General features: G+C 39.1%; 1 protein-coding gene and 1 non-coding gene across 2 annotated transcripts in view; both read right to left on the bottom strand.

The window, feature by feature from the left end:
* The window catches only part of MCF2 (MCF.2 cell line derived transforming sequence), a 125,532-nt gene extending 111,718 nt beyond the window's left edge, over nt 1-13,814 (bottom strand). The window contains exon 1 of the mRNA XM_054471507.2: nt 13,770-13,814. The gene's annotated coding sequence lies outside the window, so the exon portion shown is untranslated. The remainder of the gene's footprint in view (nt 1-13,769) is intronic.
* On the bottom strand, nt 7,956-8,059 carry LOC129025573 (small nucleolar RNA U13). The gene has a single exon (XR_008497318.1). It is a non-coding gene; the product is annotated as a small nucleolar RNA U13 (small nucleolar RNA).
* Nucleotides 13,815-14,311: the final 497 nt, after the last annotated feature.

Below are 14,311 nucleotides of genomic sequence, written 5' to 3' on the forward strand. Positions count from 1 at the left end.
ACAATCTTGAAAAAAAAAACAAAGAGGACTCATACTTCCTGATTTCAAACCTTACTACAAAGCTGCAATAATCAAATCAGTGTGATACTAATATAAGGATAGCCTTATAGATCAATAGAATAGAACTGCGAATCCAGAGAAAACCCTTGCATCTAAGGTAAATTATTTTTGACCATGGTGCCAAGACAATTCAATGGAGAAAGAATAGTCTTTTCAACAAATTGTGAACCTTAAAATGTACATACCCTTTAACTTGAGGATCTCTCCTACAGAAATAATCAGAGATTTTTGACAAAAGTTTGTATGCAAAGCATTATTAATTATAGCCCCAAATTGGAAGCAACCCACATGTCAAACAATAGCAGATAATAAATTATGATACATCCATAAATGGATATCCATAAATCCATTATCCATAACGGATTTTATGGATTTTTTATCCATAAATGCATAAAATGGATTGTTAAGCATATCAGTTATCAAAAATGGCATTCCTTGTAGTGATGGAACTGTTCTGTATTTGATTCTATCAGTGCCAATATTCTGCTTGTGATATTGTACTATAGTTTTGCAAGATGTTACCATTGGGGGAAACTTGGTAAAGCGTATACAGGATCTCTCTGTATTATTTCTTTTTTTTTTTTTTTTTATTGAGTTGGAGTCTGCTCTTCACCCAGGCTGGAGTGCAGTGGCACGATCTCAGCTCACTGCAACCTCTGCCTCCTGGGTTCAAGCAATTCTGCTGCCTCAGCCTCCTGAGTAGCTGGAATTACAGGCACGTGCCACCACACCAGCTAATTTTTGTATTTTTAGTAGAGATGGGGTTTTGCCATGTTGGCCAAGCTGGTCTCGAACTCCTGACCTAAGGTGATCCGCCCGCCTTGGCCTCCCAAAGTGCTGGGATTACAGGCGTGAGCCATCGCGCCCAGCCTCTGCGTATTATTTCTTACAGCTGCTTATGAATCTAGAATTATCTTTAAAAGTCTAATTTTTAAAATGAAATTATTGAAGGATTTTTAAGAACATGAGAAAATGATCATGACCTTATGTTGATTGATTTATCTGCATGTAAGATGAATATGCAGTACAATTTCAACTACATGCCATCTATAAGCATTGAAAGAGTGCTGGAAGAAACATTGAGTGGATGGATAGATGATAGCCAAATATGAGAGAGGGAGAGAAAGCCTAAGCTCACATGGGCGCCTTCTGTGTCATCCATAAAATCATTAATTATGCAGTCATTGAAAATAATTACCTCAAAAAAAAAAAAGAAAATAATTACCTCTTCTCTGAAGTTTTGCTAGACTCCCTGAACAAAACACCTTCTTTCATGCCCGTTCGTCCTACCTTTCTCAAGCTGATTCTTATCATGTGTTGCAATTGTTTGCAGGTCTATCATTCAGAAATATTCTGAGGCCCTTGATGCCAGGAGAAATGTCTTATTAAGCACTGTCTTCCAGGGCTTGGCATATAGTGGGCCCTCAAAATGTGGGTTACCTGAATGGGTGAATAAAGTAACAATGAGTGAACATCAGTCTTAATTTTACTGCCGACGCTTATTGGAAACAACACTAAACTCAGGGTTTTTCGGGTCTGAAGAAAAAGATGCATAGCTGTAACTCAGTCTTTAATTTGCATAGCACATTCAGATTCATCTACACTACTCTATAATGCAGTCTTTGGGGCCTTACAATGTAACTAACTCTTTTGGAAATAAGGCCCTTTGGTATTATTTCATTAATGCCCTTGGATGGAGTCTAAGGATAAACCAGCCTTATACCAAATTCCTCTCTCTAATGTGATGTGGTAAGGTGTTACACCATTTGCCTAAATCTTACCACTCCTGAGTAGGACACAGGGAATTTGAGTAACAGGGAATGCCCTCCCTCCCTTCCTTCCCTCCCTCCCTCCCTCCCTTCCTTCCTTTTTCTTTCTTTTCTTTCTTTCCTTCCTTCCTTTCTTTGTTTTTCTTTCTTTTCTTTCTTTCTTTCCTTCCTTCTTTCTTTCTCTTCTCTCCTCTCTTCTCCTCTCCTCTCCTCTCCTCTCATCTCCTCTTATTTTCTTTTTGTTTGAGACAGAGTCTTTTGTTTTTGTTTGAGACAGAGTCTTGCTCTGTCACACAGGCTGGAGTGCAGTGGCACAATCTCAGCTCACTGCAACCTCCACCACCCGGGCTCAAGCGATTCTCATGCCTCAGCCTCCCAAGTAGGTGAGATTACAGTTGCATGCCACCACGCCTGGTGAATTTTTCTTTTTTTTTTTTTTTAGTAGAGATGGGGTTTCGCCATGTTGGCCAGGCTAGTCTCCAACTCCTGTCCTCAAGTGATCTACCCACCTTGGCCTGGAATATTATTTCATTATAGTAAATTAGGCATAGGTTTTGAGAAACCAGAACCTCTGAAATGCTGAAAATGGAGGTAGGCAATAAAAGTAAAAATATCCTTACTACCTTTGATTTTGAGAGGTTCTACAGAATTCAGGAAGTCTATTGACATGTGAGGGGGTTACCAAATGAAAACTCCTCATTTATAGAATAAGGATAATAGCAACCTCACAATTTATATAAATTACTTATGATTATATAAAGGACTATATCAAGTTTCAAACATTAGGTTCTTTGCCATGTATGCAGGGGACATTGGTAGTTTTTGCCTGCCTAGTTGGCATCTATGTACTTCAACATTCCTATGGAGAGTCTCCCTATTCCATTCTAAATCCATGTGACACAGATGAGACTTCCAGCAAACCCCTGCTTCAGGGCAGGAGGGTAGTCCAGGCCAAATAAATGAGTGTATTCTGTCCCCATGGCCACTGTGATAAGTTTGAAGCAATGATACACAATCCCAGTAATTTCTGGAACCAATGAAAGGTAGAGATTATCTTCACTGAATTGTTAGTTACAAAGATGAGGTAAACCTAAGGCTGCAAAGACAGGCTGCCTGAAAATGAAACCAATATCATGAAAACAGGGCTGATACATATAAAGAGACAGATTCCTAATGATATTATTTGAATGTCTGGATCCAGCCATGACTGAAGAAATATCCACCCACTAGATTTTTCAGTTACATGGATCAATAAATTTTCTTTTGTGCTTAAACTAGCTTACAGTTGGGGTTCTATCATTTGCAACCAAAAAAATCGAAACTAATACGTTATGACTAATACATTATAATCTAACTCCAGATTGGCATCATGGAGTCTTCTTAGATATACGTAAAAATCCTGAAAAGTATGTTAAATGCAAGGGAGTCACTTTGACACCCTCAGCTAAGTAAGCCCAAAGAGATTGGTCAATGAATTGACCTGAATCCAGGCCCTGACATTGACTTAATGTTTACCCCTTCTCAGGAAATTCCTCAGAAATTTTATTCTTATATGTTTTCATTTATAGATCTCCAATTTGTTGCCACTTTAAAGGCCAAAACTTTCCTTTCTGAAGAAAATATTGTTTCAGAGGTAAATATGATTTCTGTTGTGCTTTAAAAGAAGTAGCCCCTTTAAAACTTGCTCCGGGTCAGACGTGGTGGCTCACGCCTGTAATCCCAGTACTTTGGAAGGTCAAGGTAGGAGGATCACTTGAGCCCAGAAGTTCAACACCAGCCTGAGCAACAAAGGGAGACCCTGTCTCTATAAAAAAATACAAAAATTAGCCGGGTGTAGTGGTGCATCCCTGTAGTCCCAGCTACTCTGGGGTCTGAAGTGGGAGGCTCACCTGAGCCTGGTTGGAGGTCAGGGATTGAGGCTGCAGTGAGCCACGATTGTGCCACTGCACTCTAGCCTTGGTGACAAAGCGAGACCCTGTCTCAAAATAAAAATAAAAATAAAAATCCTTGCTCTGTTCTGATGGCCAAAGGCTGTGTAAAAAGTTTAAGAATATTTCCAATGCAATTATATTTGTAGTAGAGCAAACAACTACTTCTGTAAATGAAATGCTTTGAGTACTTGCTCAAACGATGATGATATATTGGAAATGTAAATGTTAACTGCTTGGCGCAAAATTAGAGTCAGGAGTAGGAGTTTGGAATCATAACTTCCCAACTCTTTCTTTAATTTTTAGCTAGAACTGCCTCTTTCCACATTAGGCATGATGAGTTTAGGCTCAATGAAATGGAAATAGCTTGTTTCTTTCTGAATTTCTGTGCCACCCAATCAAATATTTACTGACATGAATTGGGACTCAAGACTGCCCTCTGAAAAGATGACCAAGTTAAACAGCTAGATGACCAAGTTAAACAGCTTGTCCTAACAAAACTAGTTTTACCAGACTGATTATATAGGTCACATGAAGATAAAAGTATAGGTAATAGACTCATGCCAAGGTCCATAATTGTACATATGACCTGGTTATTTCTCAAAAATATATATTCTTAGGCAATGATGACCAATAAGAAATGTACAAAGAGGACTTAGTATGTAAGACATGTTGTTTAGTTCAAATAAGGACAAATTTAAAGAATCAAGTCTTTACATGATGAGCAGTTTACCATCTTAATTTGATATACAGTTGCTGTTACTACTACTAATTACAAAATTAATAATAAGTATACCATCTTCATTTGCATAATGTTTGTAATCACTTTTTCATCTGTCATCTCATTTGATCCTCCCAACACATGTACAAGGAAGGCCCAGTTTATTTATTGCCACCTTCCAGGTGAGGACACTGAGGTTTTGAAGAGCTGAGTTGCCCAAGTTTGTGCTGTTTGTCCAAAGCATAACTAGATCTAGACTGTAAGTTGTCTGACTCTAATCCTAGCATTTCTGAAATGAAAACAACCATACCAATGAATTATAATTTTGCAGATCTGTAGCTTGATAACATTACACCAGAACAAAATTCTGTAATTCTCAGTCTTCCTCTGTCTTGAAGGAATCTTAGTGCTTAGAAAGCTTATAAAGTCTAGTCTCCCAATCCATGAAGAGATTCACCTCTTAGCAATTACTGTATCAATTTTAAGGATTCCAGTATTCCAGAATATCATATTTTTTATTTTAACAGCATTATTGAGATAGAATGCACATGCCATACAATTCTCCCATTTAAAGTGCACAATTCAATGGTTTTAATATATTCACAGAGATGTACAACCATCACAATCTAATTTTAGAACATCTCATCATCCCCAAAAGAAACCTGTACCCTTTAGCTGTCAGCTGTCACTTCCTAAGGCCCCACATCACCACCAGCCCTAGGAAGCCACTAATCTATTTTCTGTCTCAATGGATCTACCTGTTCTGGACACTTCATGTAAATGGAATCCTGCAATATGTAGCTTTTACATTTGGATTCTTTCACTTAGCATGTTCTCCAGGTTTAACCATGCTGTAGCATGTATCAGTATTTCATTCCTTTTTAAGGCTGAATAATACTTCATTGTATGGCTAGACCACATTTTGTTTATTCATTCATCAGTTGATAGATACCATGTTTTTTAAATATAGAAATATTGAAACCCTGATATTTTAAAACTAACAAAATATTTTTTCTCCTAAGAACATTGTCATTTTTATCTGAAATCTAATCTTTGGATGTGCACAGAGAATATCCTGTTTTAAAATTTCAAGCTAGAGATACACTCATTTTGAAAGTATTCTCAGGACAAACTTTCCAAGACCTCTTATTGTTGTTGAACTAGCTAGTTCTGGGTTACTTGTGTGGTCGAGCATCTTTTTCTGTTTCCTAGTCATTTATCTGTTCTTTCAGAGTCTGTTTGTGTCCTTGGTCTTCTTTCAGAGGACCCTGATGGAATAAACTTAGAATAGGGTGTGGGCATTAAAATGGGGGCATGAGAACAAAGTTGTGATGGAGGATGATGACAGGAGAGAAATAGGTGCTGGGAGATTCTTAGGCCCAATTTCCAATTTTCCCTTTAACCTGACCACTTCCTTTTCTCTGGTTTAGGTTCCTTCTGCTTCCTTCCTCCTCTTCTATCCAAGCCAGATTTCTTTTCTTAGGAGCCTACTCCTCCTGTGATAATTTGTTCGACCCAGAATCTTCATTCTCAATCATCCTGTCTGGAGGCACTCAACCCAGAAGGACAGAACAGCCTCATCTGAGCCTCCCCCAGGAGGAACAGCACGTTATAATATTGGGAAGAAGATGATAACTGTACCTCCATTTTAATAGAATATTGATATTTTGGCATGACTTGAAATACTCTTGTAGTTGGAGGAGAGTTTCACCACCACTACCCATATTCAGACCAAGCCATGGATCCAGGGACCTTGGGGGTCCACTGAAACCCAGAGGTCTATAGCATTTGGGCTACATCTCAGTCACTGGCTCTGTGGCTGTTGCTATTGCAGACCCCTCCCAGGCCACTGTGGTTCTTCGGGATGCAAAGAAAGACACTTCCTTCCTTACCTTCCCCTCAATGTTTAAAGGCTGTTTCATGCAATAATTAGTCTGTGTAGTTTGAAATGGCAGATTAAACACACTATTTCCACTATTTTTGGAAGGCCAAAAGTAGATAAAGTCATGAGTAAATGTTCAGGGAACCCCAGCTTAGGATGAGGTGGGAGATAGGCTCACAGAAAGGAATATGGACCAAAGGGAAGCCTTGCGATTTGGAGACACCAGGTGCTGTGAAGGGTAGGAGTGAGGCTCATGCCTAAAAACAGTGACATTCATTAAAAGACTCTAATATGGGAAAAGTCCCTCCTGCCTCCCCAGATCCACCCATTATCGAAGGACAGCACCCACACATAGCACAACCCCTCCTCCCAAGGGAATAGAGACTTTTCTGGGGAAATTGAAGGCCCTCTGGAGGGAAAAACTTCCCAATCTGGTATTTAGGGGTTTCCCATTATAAGATTCTATACCTCCTCTTGGTCACCCTAAAGCAATGATTTCCAGTTGGCAATCTTCTCCTATAAATTCTCTCATTAGTTTTTCTGGATCTCACCTTTAAATATGAACAGGCAGGCTAAGATAACCAAATGTTTGAGGTAAGTCACTGTGATGGTTACTTTTACGTGTCAACTTGGCTAGGCTATAATTAATCAATCAAACACTAATCTGGGTGTGGCTGTAAGGTTTCTGTAGATATGATTAACTCCCACAATCAGTTGACTTTAAACAAAGGAGATTATCCGTGAAAACCGTAGCTCATTCAGTCAGTTGGAAGGTCTTAACAGCAAAACTAAAATTTCCCTGAAGGAGAAGAAATTCTGCCTCAAGTCTGAAGTGTCAACTCTGCCTGAGAATTTCCAGCCTGCTGGCCTGCTTTATATATTTCAAACTTGCCTAGCCAGCACCCCATGATCCTGAAAATCAATTCCTTGAAATAACCACCTACCTACTACAAAAACACCCTTTCTCTGTCTCTATCTTTCTCTGCCTCTGTGTGTCTCACTCTGTCAATAGATTATACATGCATGTATATAATGTATATAAGACACAATTTAAAAATACACATATAATACACAAATGTAAAGCACACACATAAGATTCTGCATATACATGTACAAATTTTACTAGTTCTTGTTTCTCGGGTAGAACCCCAACAGACAGAAGTCACCAAATGCAAAAGAAGACCAGGACAAACAGTGAAAATGATCTGGGCCCTGCCTGCTTTGTCAAACTTAACCTTGTACACTTTGCTCCAACCGCTCTGGCCTTCTTGGTGTTCCTGGAACACAGAGTGCTTGTTCTTTTCTCAGAGTCTATCACCCCTGGGGCTGCCTCCCACTGCAATGGTTTACCTGGCCTGCTATCCAGATTGTATTCAGGTCTCTGTTCAAGTACTATCACAGCAGAGACATCGTCCCAGCCTACTCTTCAAAACAGACATCCCCCTACTTCCATATGCTCCATCCACTGAATTTTGTTCGTTCATAGCAATGACAATTTCCTTAAATAATATATTTATTTGTATATTTACTAGTTTTTTCTCTGACAAGAAAAAAATGTCTACAACAGGAACCCTTTACGTCTTTTTTTCCCTACATGTCAGACGGGTAATGTGCCAATGTTGTAACAAGTTTTGAGGGAGGCACATCTCACACATGTACATGAAAACCCAATCATCATGCTTATGAACTAAAGAAGGATCTATTCGTGTCTTATTCACTATTGTGTCCCCATCACCTAACTGTGCCTGGTCCTTTAAGAGTTGAAGAGATGATGTATGGAAGGAATGATAAATGGAAAAAAATATCTGAAAGAAACAGACGTAGTTCAGGGAACAGTGAACTTTAAAAACAATGCTAATTGATTACAAACTGAAAGATTCAAATCATTATTATAATCCATAAACAATAATGGAATACTGTGAACAAAGAACAATTGGAGAAAAAGAAAGAGAGCTTTCAGACCTAAAAAAGATTGGTGAAACTTTAAAATTTCCACAGAAGAGTCCTAAGCTACCAACACAATGTCACTGAATGCAAAATTGGGAAGGGAAGTGCAGAGTTGGCCCTCACTAGCTGGTTCGAGCCAATATCAGCACAACACTGATAGATAGGTGCAGGTAGCTGATGTGGTAGACACTGTAATGTGCCCTTCAGATCTTCCCTCAGGAATGAAGGACTTACTACCCCATCTGTTGAGAAGGCTGCCAGATAAGTCTTTGGCTCTCAGCCTTATTCTGGGATTGCCTCAGCTGAAAAGAGCTACCTAGCCAAGGTCATAGCCCCTTCCAAAGGCATCCCACATTAAATGACTGAACAACTTGGGGTATCAGGGGCCAGTTCCCTGGTCCCAAATGGGGACCACTCCGGCAAATTATCCAATCTTCAGAACTTCTTGTAAGGTTGCATGAGCCTTCTGTCACGAAGCCTTCTTCCTTCTCTTCCCTACTCTTCTGCATGTGTTAATCCCAGTAATGTGCCCTAATACACCTTCTGTATCTATTTTCTTTTCTAAGTCATGAATTGAAGTCATTAGATGATAGTGATCAGGAGAAGAGAGAGGAGTTGAGTGTAGGAAATTTGAGGATACAAGGGAAGGGTGAAATTGTTATTTTAGAGTGAGAAATTGAGTTTCTAGCAAAGTATAGTGAAATTGTCTCAGTGTTGAGTGAGAAAAAAAATAAGAGACATGAAGAATAAATTCAGGAGGTCCAATATCCCACAGGAATCCAAGAGAGAAAAAGAACAGAGAAAATAGGAAAGGATAGGCTGGGCACGGTGGCTCATGCCCGTAATCCCAGCAATTTGGCAGGCTGAGGAGGGGTGTCACCTGAGGTCAGGAGTTCAAGACCAGCCTAGCCAATGTGGTGAAACCCCATCTCTACAAAAATACAAAAATTAGCTGGGCATGATGGTGGGTGCCTGTAATACCAGCTACCTGGGAGGCTGAGGCAGGAGAATTGCTTAAACCCAGGAGGTGGAGGTTGCAGTGAGCCAAGATTGTGCCGTTGCACTCCAGCCTGGGTGACAGAGCGAGACTCTGTCAAAACAAACAAACAAAACAACAAACAAACAAACAACAAAAAACACACACAAGGGAAAATGGGGAAGGATATTTCAAAGAAATAATAGAAGAAATAGAAAAAAAATTTCCAGAACTGAAGAACAAGAATATTTGTATTAAAAGGGCCTATCAAATGCAAAATGAGATTATTTGAAAATAACCACACTGTTATACATCCTTATGAATTTTAAAGTACACCACAGACATGAAAGAGAACTTAAATATTTATAGCTGGAAAGAAGAAAATCTCTTACAGAGGATCAATAGGCACAGAGAAAGCTTTCAGTAACTTCCAACATCCCTTCATGATAAAACCCCTCAACAGACTAGGCATCAAAAAAACATACGTCAAAATAACAACAGCCATTTATGACAAACCCACAGTAAACATCATATCGAATGGGCAAAATTTGGAACCATTCACCTTGAGAGCCAGAACAAGATAAGGATGCCCTCTCTCCACTCCTATTCAACATAGTACTGGAAGTCCTAGCCAGAGCAATCAGGCAAGAGAAAGAAATAAAAAGCATCCACGTATGAAAAGAAGTCACACAATCTCTTTTCCTTGATGATATGAATCTATACTTAGAAAATTTTAAAGATGCTGCCAAAAGGCTCCTAGAAATTGCCTTGTGAACTTGCATATGATTGGCTTATAAATTTGGACAGCTTAAGTAAAGTTGCAGGATACAAAATTAATGTACAAAAATCAGTACCATTTCTATGCATCAACAACATCCAGGCTGAGAGTGAAATCAAGAACACAGTCCCCAAAATCTCACAAATCACCACTAAAGAACTCACTCTTGTAACCAAACACCACCTGTTCCCCAATAAGCTGTGGAAATGAAAAATTAAACAAAAATAAAGAACACAATCCCACTTACAACAGCCACAAAGAAAATGAAATACCTAGAAATACACCTAACCAAGGAGGTGAAAAATCTCTACAAGGAGAACTACAAAACACTGCTGAAAGAAATCAGGAATGACACAAATAAATGGAAAAACATTCCATGTTCGTGGATTGGAAGAATCAATATCATAAAAATGGCGATACTGCCCAAAGCAATTTACAGATTCAGTGCTATTCCTATCAAACTGCTAATGGCATTCTTCACAGAATTAGAAAAAAGAAACTATTATAAAATTCACATGAAACCAAAAAATAGCCCAAATAACCAAAGCAATCCGAAGCAAAAAGAACAAAGATGGAGGCATCACACTACCCAACTTCAAACTATACTATAAAGCCACAGTAAACAAAACAACTTGGGTGGCCGGGCACAGTGGTTCACATCTGTAATCCCAGCACTTTGGGAGGCTGAGGTGGGCAGATCACTTGAGGTCAGGAGTTTGAGACCAGCCTGGCCAACATGGTGAAACCCCATCTCTACTAAAGCATACACAAATCAGCCAGGCGTGGTGGCGGGCACCTGTAATTCCAGCTACTGGGAAGGCTGAGGCAGGATAATTGCTTGAAGCCAGGGGCATAGGTTGCAGTGAGCTGAGATCATGCCATTGCACTCCAGCCTGGGCGACAGAGTGAGACTCAGTCTCAAAAACAAACAAACAAATAAAGATAGCTTGGTAGTGGTACAAAAACAGATACATAGACCAATGGAACAGAATAGAGAACTCAGAAATAAAGCTGCACAGCTACAACCATCTGATCTTTGACAAGGCCAACCAAAACAAGCAATGGGAAAACAATTCCATATTCAGTAAATGGTGCTGAGATAACTGGCTAGCCATATGTAGAAGATTGAAGCTGGACCCCTACCTTTCTCCATATGCAAAAATTAACTAAAAGTGGATTAAAGATTTTAATGTAAGATCTCAAACTATAGAAATCCTGGAAGAAAACCTAGGAAATACTCTTTTCGACATTGGCCTTGGTAAAGAATTTTTGGCTAAGTCCCTAAAAGCAATTGCAATAAAACCAGAAATAGACAAGTGGGACCTCACTAAACTAAAGAGCTTCTGTACAGCAAAAGAAACTATCAGCAGAGCAAACAGACAACCTACAGAATGGGAGAAGATATTTGCAAACTATGTATCTGACAAAGGTCTAATACTCAGAATCTATAGGGAACTTAAATAAATTAACAAGTAAAAACCAAATAACACCATTAAAAAGTGAGCAAATGACATGAACAGACACTTTTCGAAAGAAGACATACAAATGGCCGACAAATATATGAAACAATACTCAGCATCACTAATCATCAGAGAAATGCAAATCAAAACCACAATGAGATACCATCTCACACCAGTCAGAATGGCTATTACTAAAAAGTCAAAAAACAACAGATGCTGGCTGGCAAGGCAGCAGAGAAAAGCAAACACTTATACACTGTTGGTGGAAATGTAAATTAGTCCAGCTGCTGTGGAAAGCAGTCTGGAGACTTCTGAAAGAACTTAAAACAATTCTACCACTGGACACAGCAATCCCATTACTGGGTTATGTACCCAAAAGAAATTATTCTACCAAAAAGACACATGCACTTGTATGTTCATCACTGCACTGTTCACAATAGCAAAGACATGGAATCAACCCAGGTTCCCATCAGTGGTAAATGGGATAAAGAAAATGTGCTACATATACACTATGGAATACTAGGCAGCCATAAAAAAGAATGAAATCATTCTTTGCAGCAACATGCACAGAGCTGGAGGCCATAATTCTAAGCCAGTTAGTGCAGGAACAGAAAACCAAATACCACGTGTTCTCATTTATGAAGGGAGCTAAGCATTGAGCACACATGGACATTAATATGGGAACAATAGATATTGTGGACTACTAGAGGGTGCAGGGAGGTGGGGAGGATTAAAAAAAAAACGACTATTGGGTACTATGCTCACTACCAGGATGACAGGATCTGTACCTTAAACCTCAGCATCATGTAATATTCCCATATAACAAATCTGCACATGGACCCCCTTATCTAAAATTAAAGTTGAAAAAAAATGAAACAAAATGACATTGAACTTCTCAATAGCAACACTGGATTCTACAAACTAATGGAAAAATAAATACAAAATCAGGGGGGAAAAGGTTTTTCAGCTTGGAATTTTATACTGCGTCAGGCTCTCAAACAAAAATAAAGGTTGTCTAAGACATTATCAGACATAATAATAATTATTATTATTAATAAAAGTTTATAACCCATATAAAGAAGTTAGTAGAGAATGTATTCCCCCCAAATATGATGAAGTAAATCAATGAAGAGCAAGACAATGAATCTAGGAAATAATGATCCGATATAGGAGCACAGACAAAGGGAATTTCAGAAAGAGATGTGCAGCTAGCCTGCAGAGTAACCAGCTCAGATGAAAAAAGGAGGATGGAGGGCTCTGGGAGAGAGCTGCCCCCATCCCTTTCTACCTCTTTCTCACCAAGTTTGGTGAGTTTTCATTAGGATCTTTTTGGGCCCCTCGAGCAACTTTCAAGAACCTTGCATAGCACAGAAAAAAAGGGTTGGAGTTTCCAATCCTTTCATTCTGAGAAGACCTCTAGGTTCTTCATATAAACAGTCCCACTCCTTCCCCAGAAACTTTCTACCTCCACAAATAAATACTGTAGAGCAAGAATAAAATGTGGTTTTGCCTCATTAGAGACCCTGCTTTAAAAAATGTGAGAAACATCACCATATTCTTTTGGAAGATTGCCCTCAAGACCTCCCATTTTTCTTTGCTCTCCAAGTCTACATCCCCCCGGCTACCTTCTGGGGACCAAGGTAGTTCTTCTTGGTCTGGAAAATTTGCGTGCTTAAAAAGAACTGGACACAAATAATGGAACGGTCTTTCACCCACTGAAAATAAATAATCTGCTGTCCAAATTTATAAGCCAATCATATGGAAGTTCACAAGGCAATTTCTCAAGTCCTAATCACTAGAGGGCTCAGAGACTGAGGCCCATACATTGCATAGGAACCACACCAAGGTACAGCCAACCCGTGAAGCCCAGGTGCACACCAGATTTGTTATACTAATAGTTCCAGGTTTACAGTGGTGAAGTTCTAATCCAGAGTTGAGAAATTCCCACCTGCCTTTACTTGGGAATCCTAATTATTTTAGAAGAAACTGAACAGTAGACAAAGAACTGTCAGAGAAACCCAAAGCAGGTTATTGCAGTCTGTATGGACGGATACACCTTTACAAGAACTGCACTGTGTCCTGCAAATCATTGGTCCTAGAAATGGGGGATTCTGGGGAAAAGGGGAAACTACTACAAGAATGAAAATGACTGGCTATGGGGGATGCTATCTATAAAAATATTCCAAGACTGACCCACTCATTGCCCCAATCCATTTCTTATATTACTCTAAGGTAAAGAAATCCTTACCACAAATGTTTGTCCTTAAGACTGTCGCAGCTCATTCTGTTTCCTCGGCCAAAAGAAAGTACAATACTCTCTGCCTGCTCCAAGAACAAAAGCCTTCTTGCTCTTAACATGAAAAAAAGTTTCAAAGCCAATCTGATGTCAGCAACTGAAAGTGTAGAGAAGCCTTGACTTGAAGTAGAACCCAGAAATAAAATTATAAATCATACACTGTATCACAGTAGAGGAAGGAGACCTAATTTTTTTTTTATTTACAAGGACAAATCTGGAGAAACAGAACGCCCACTCAAGAGTTAGCCCGACAGTTGAAAACAAAATACTTTTGCACAAAATGCAGAAGAAGCTGGGCATATCTTTTTTTGTACATGACAAATAAAAATTGTATGGTGTACAATATGATTTCTGATGTATGTATACATCCTGGAATGGCTAGATCAAGCTAATTAATACTTTCTTTACCTCACATATGTATCCTTTTTGTGGTGGGAACATGTAAAATCTACTCTCTTAGCAGTTTTCAAGTACACAATATATTGTTATTAACT

The sequence above is a fragment of the Pongo pygmaeus genome, chromosome X, assembly GCF_028885625.2.
Source record: "Pongo pygmaeus isolate AG05252 chromosome X, NHGRI_mPonPyg2-v2.0_pri, whole genome shotgun sequence".
Lineage (NCBI taxonomy): Eukaryota > Metazoa > Chordata > Mammalia > Primates > Hominidae > Pongo > Pongo pygmaeus.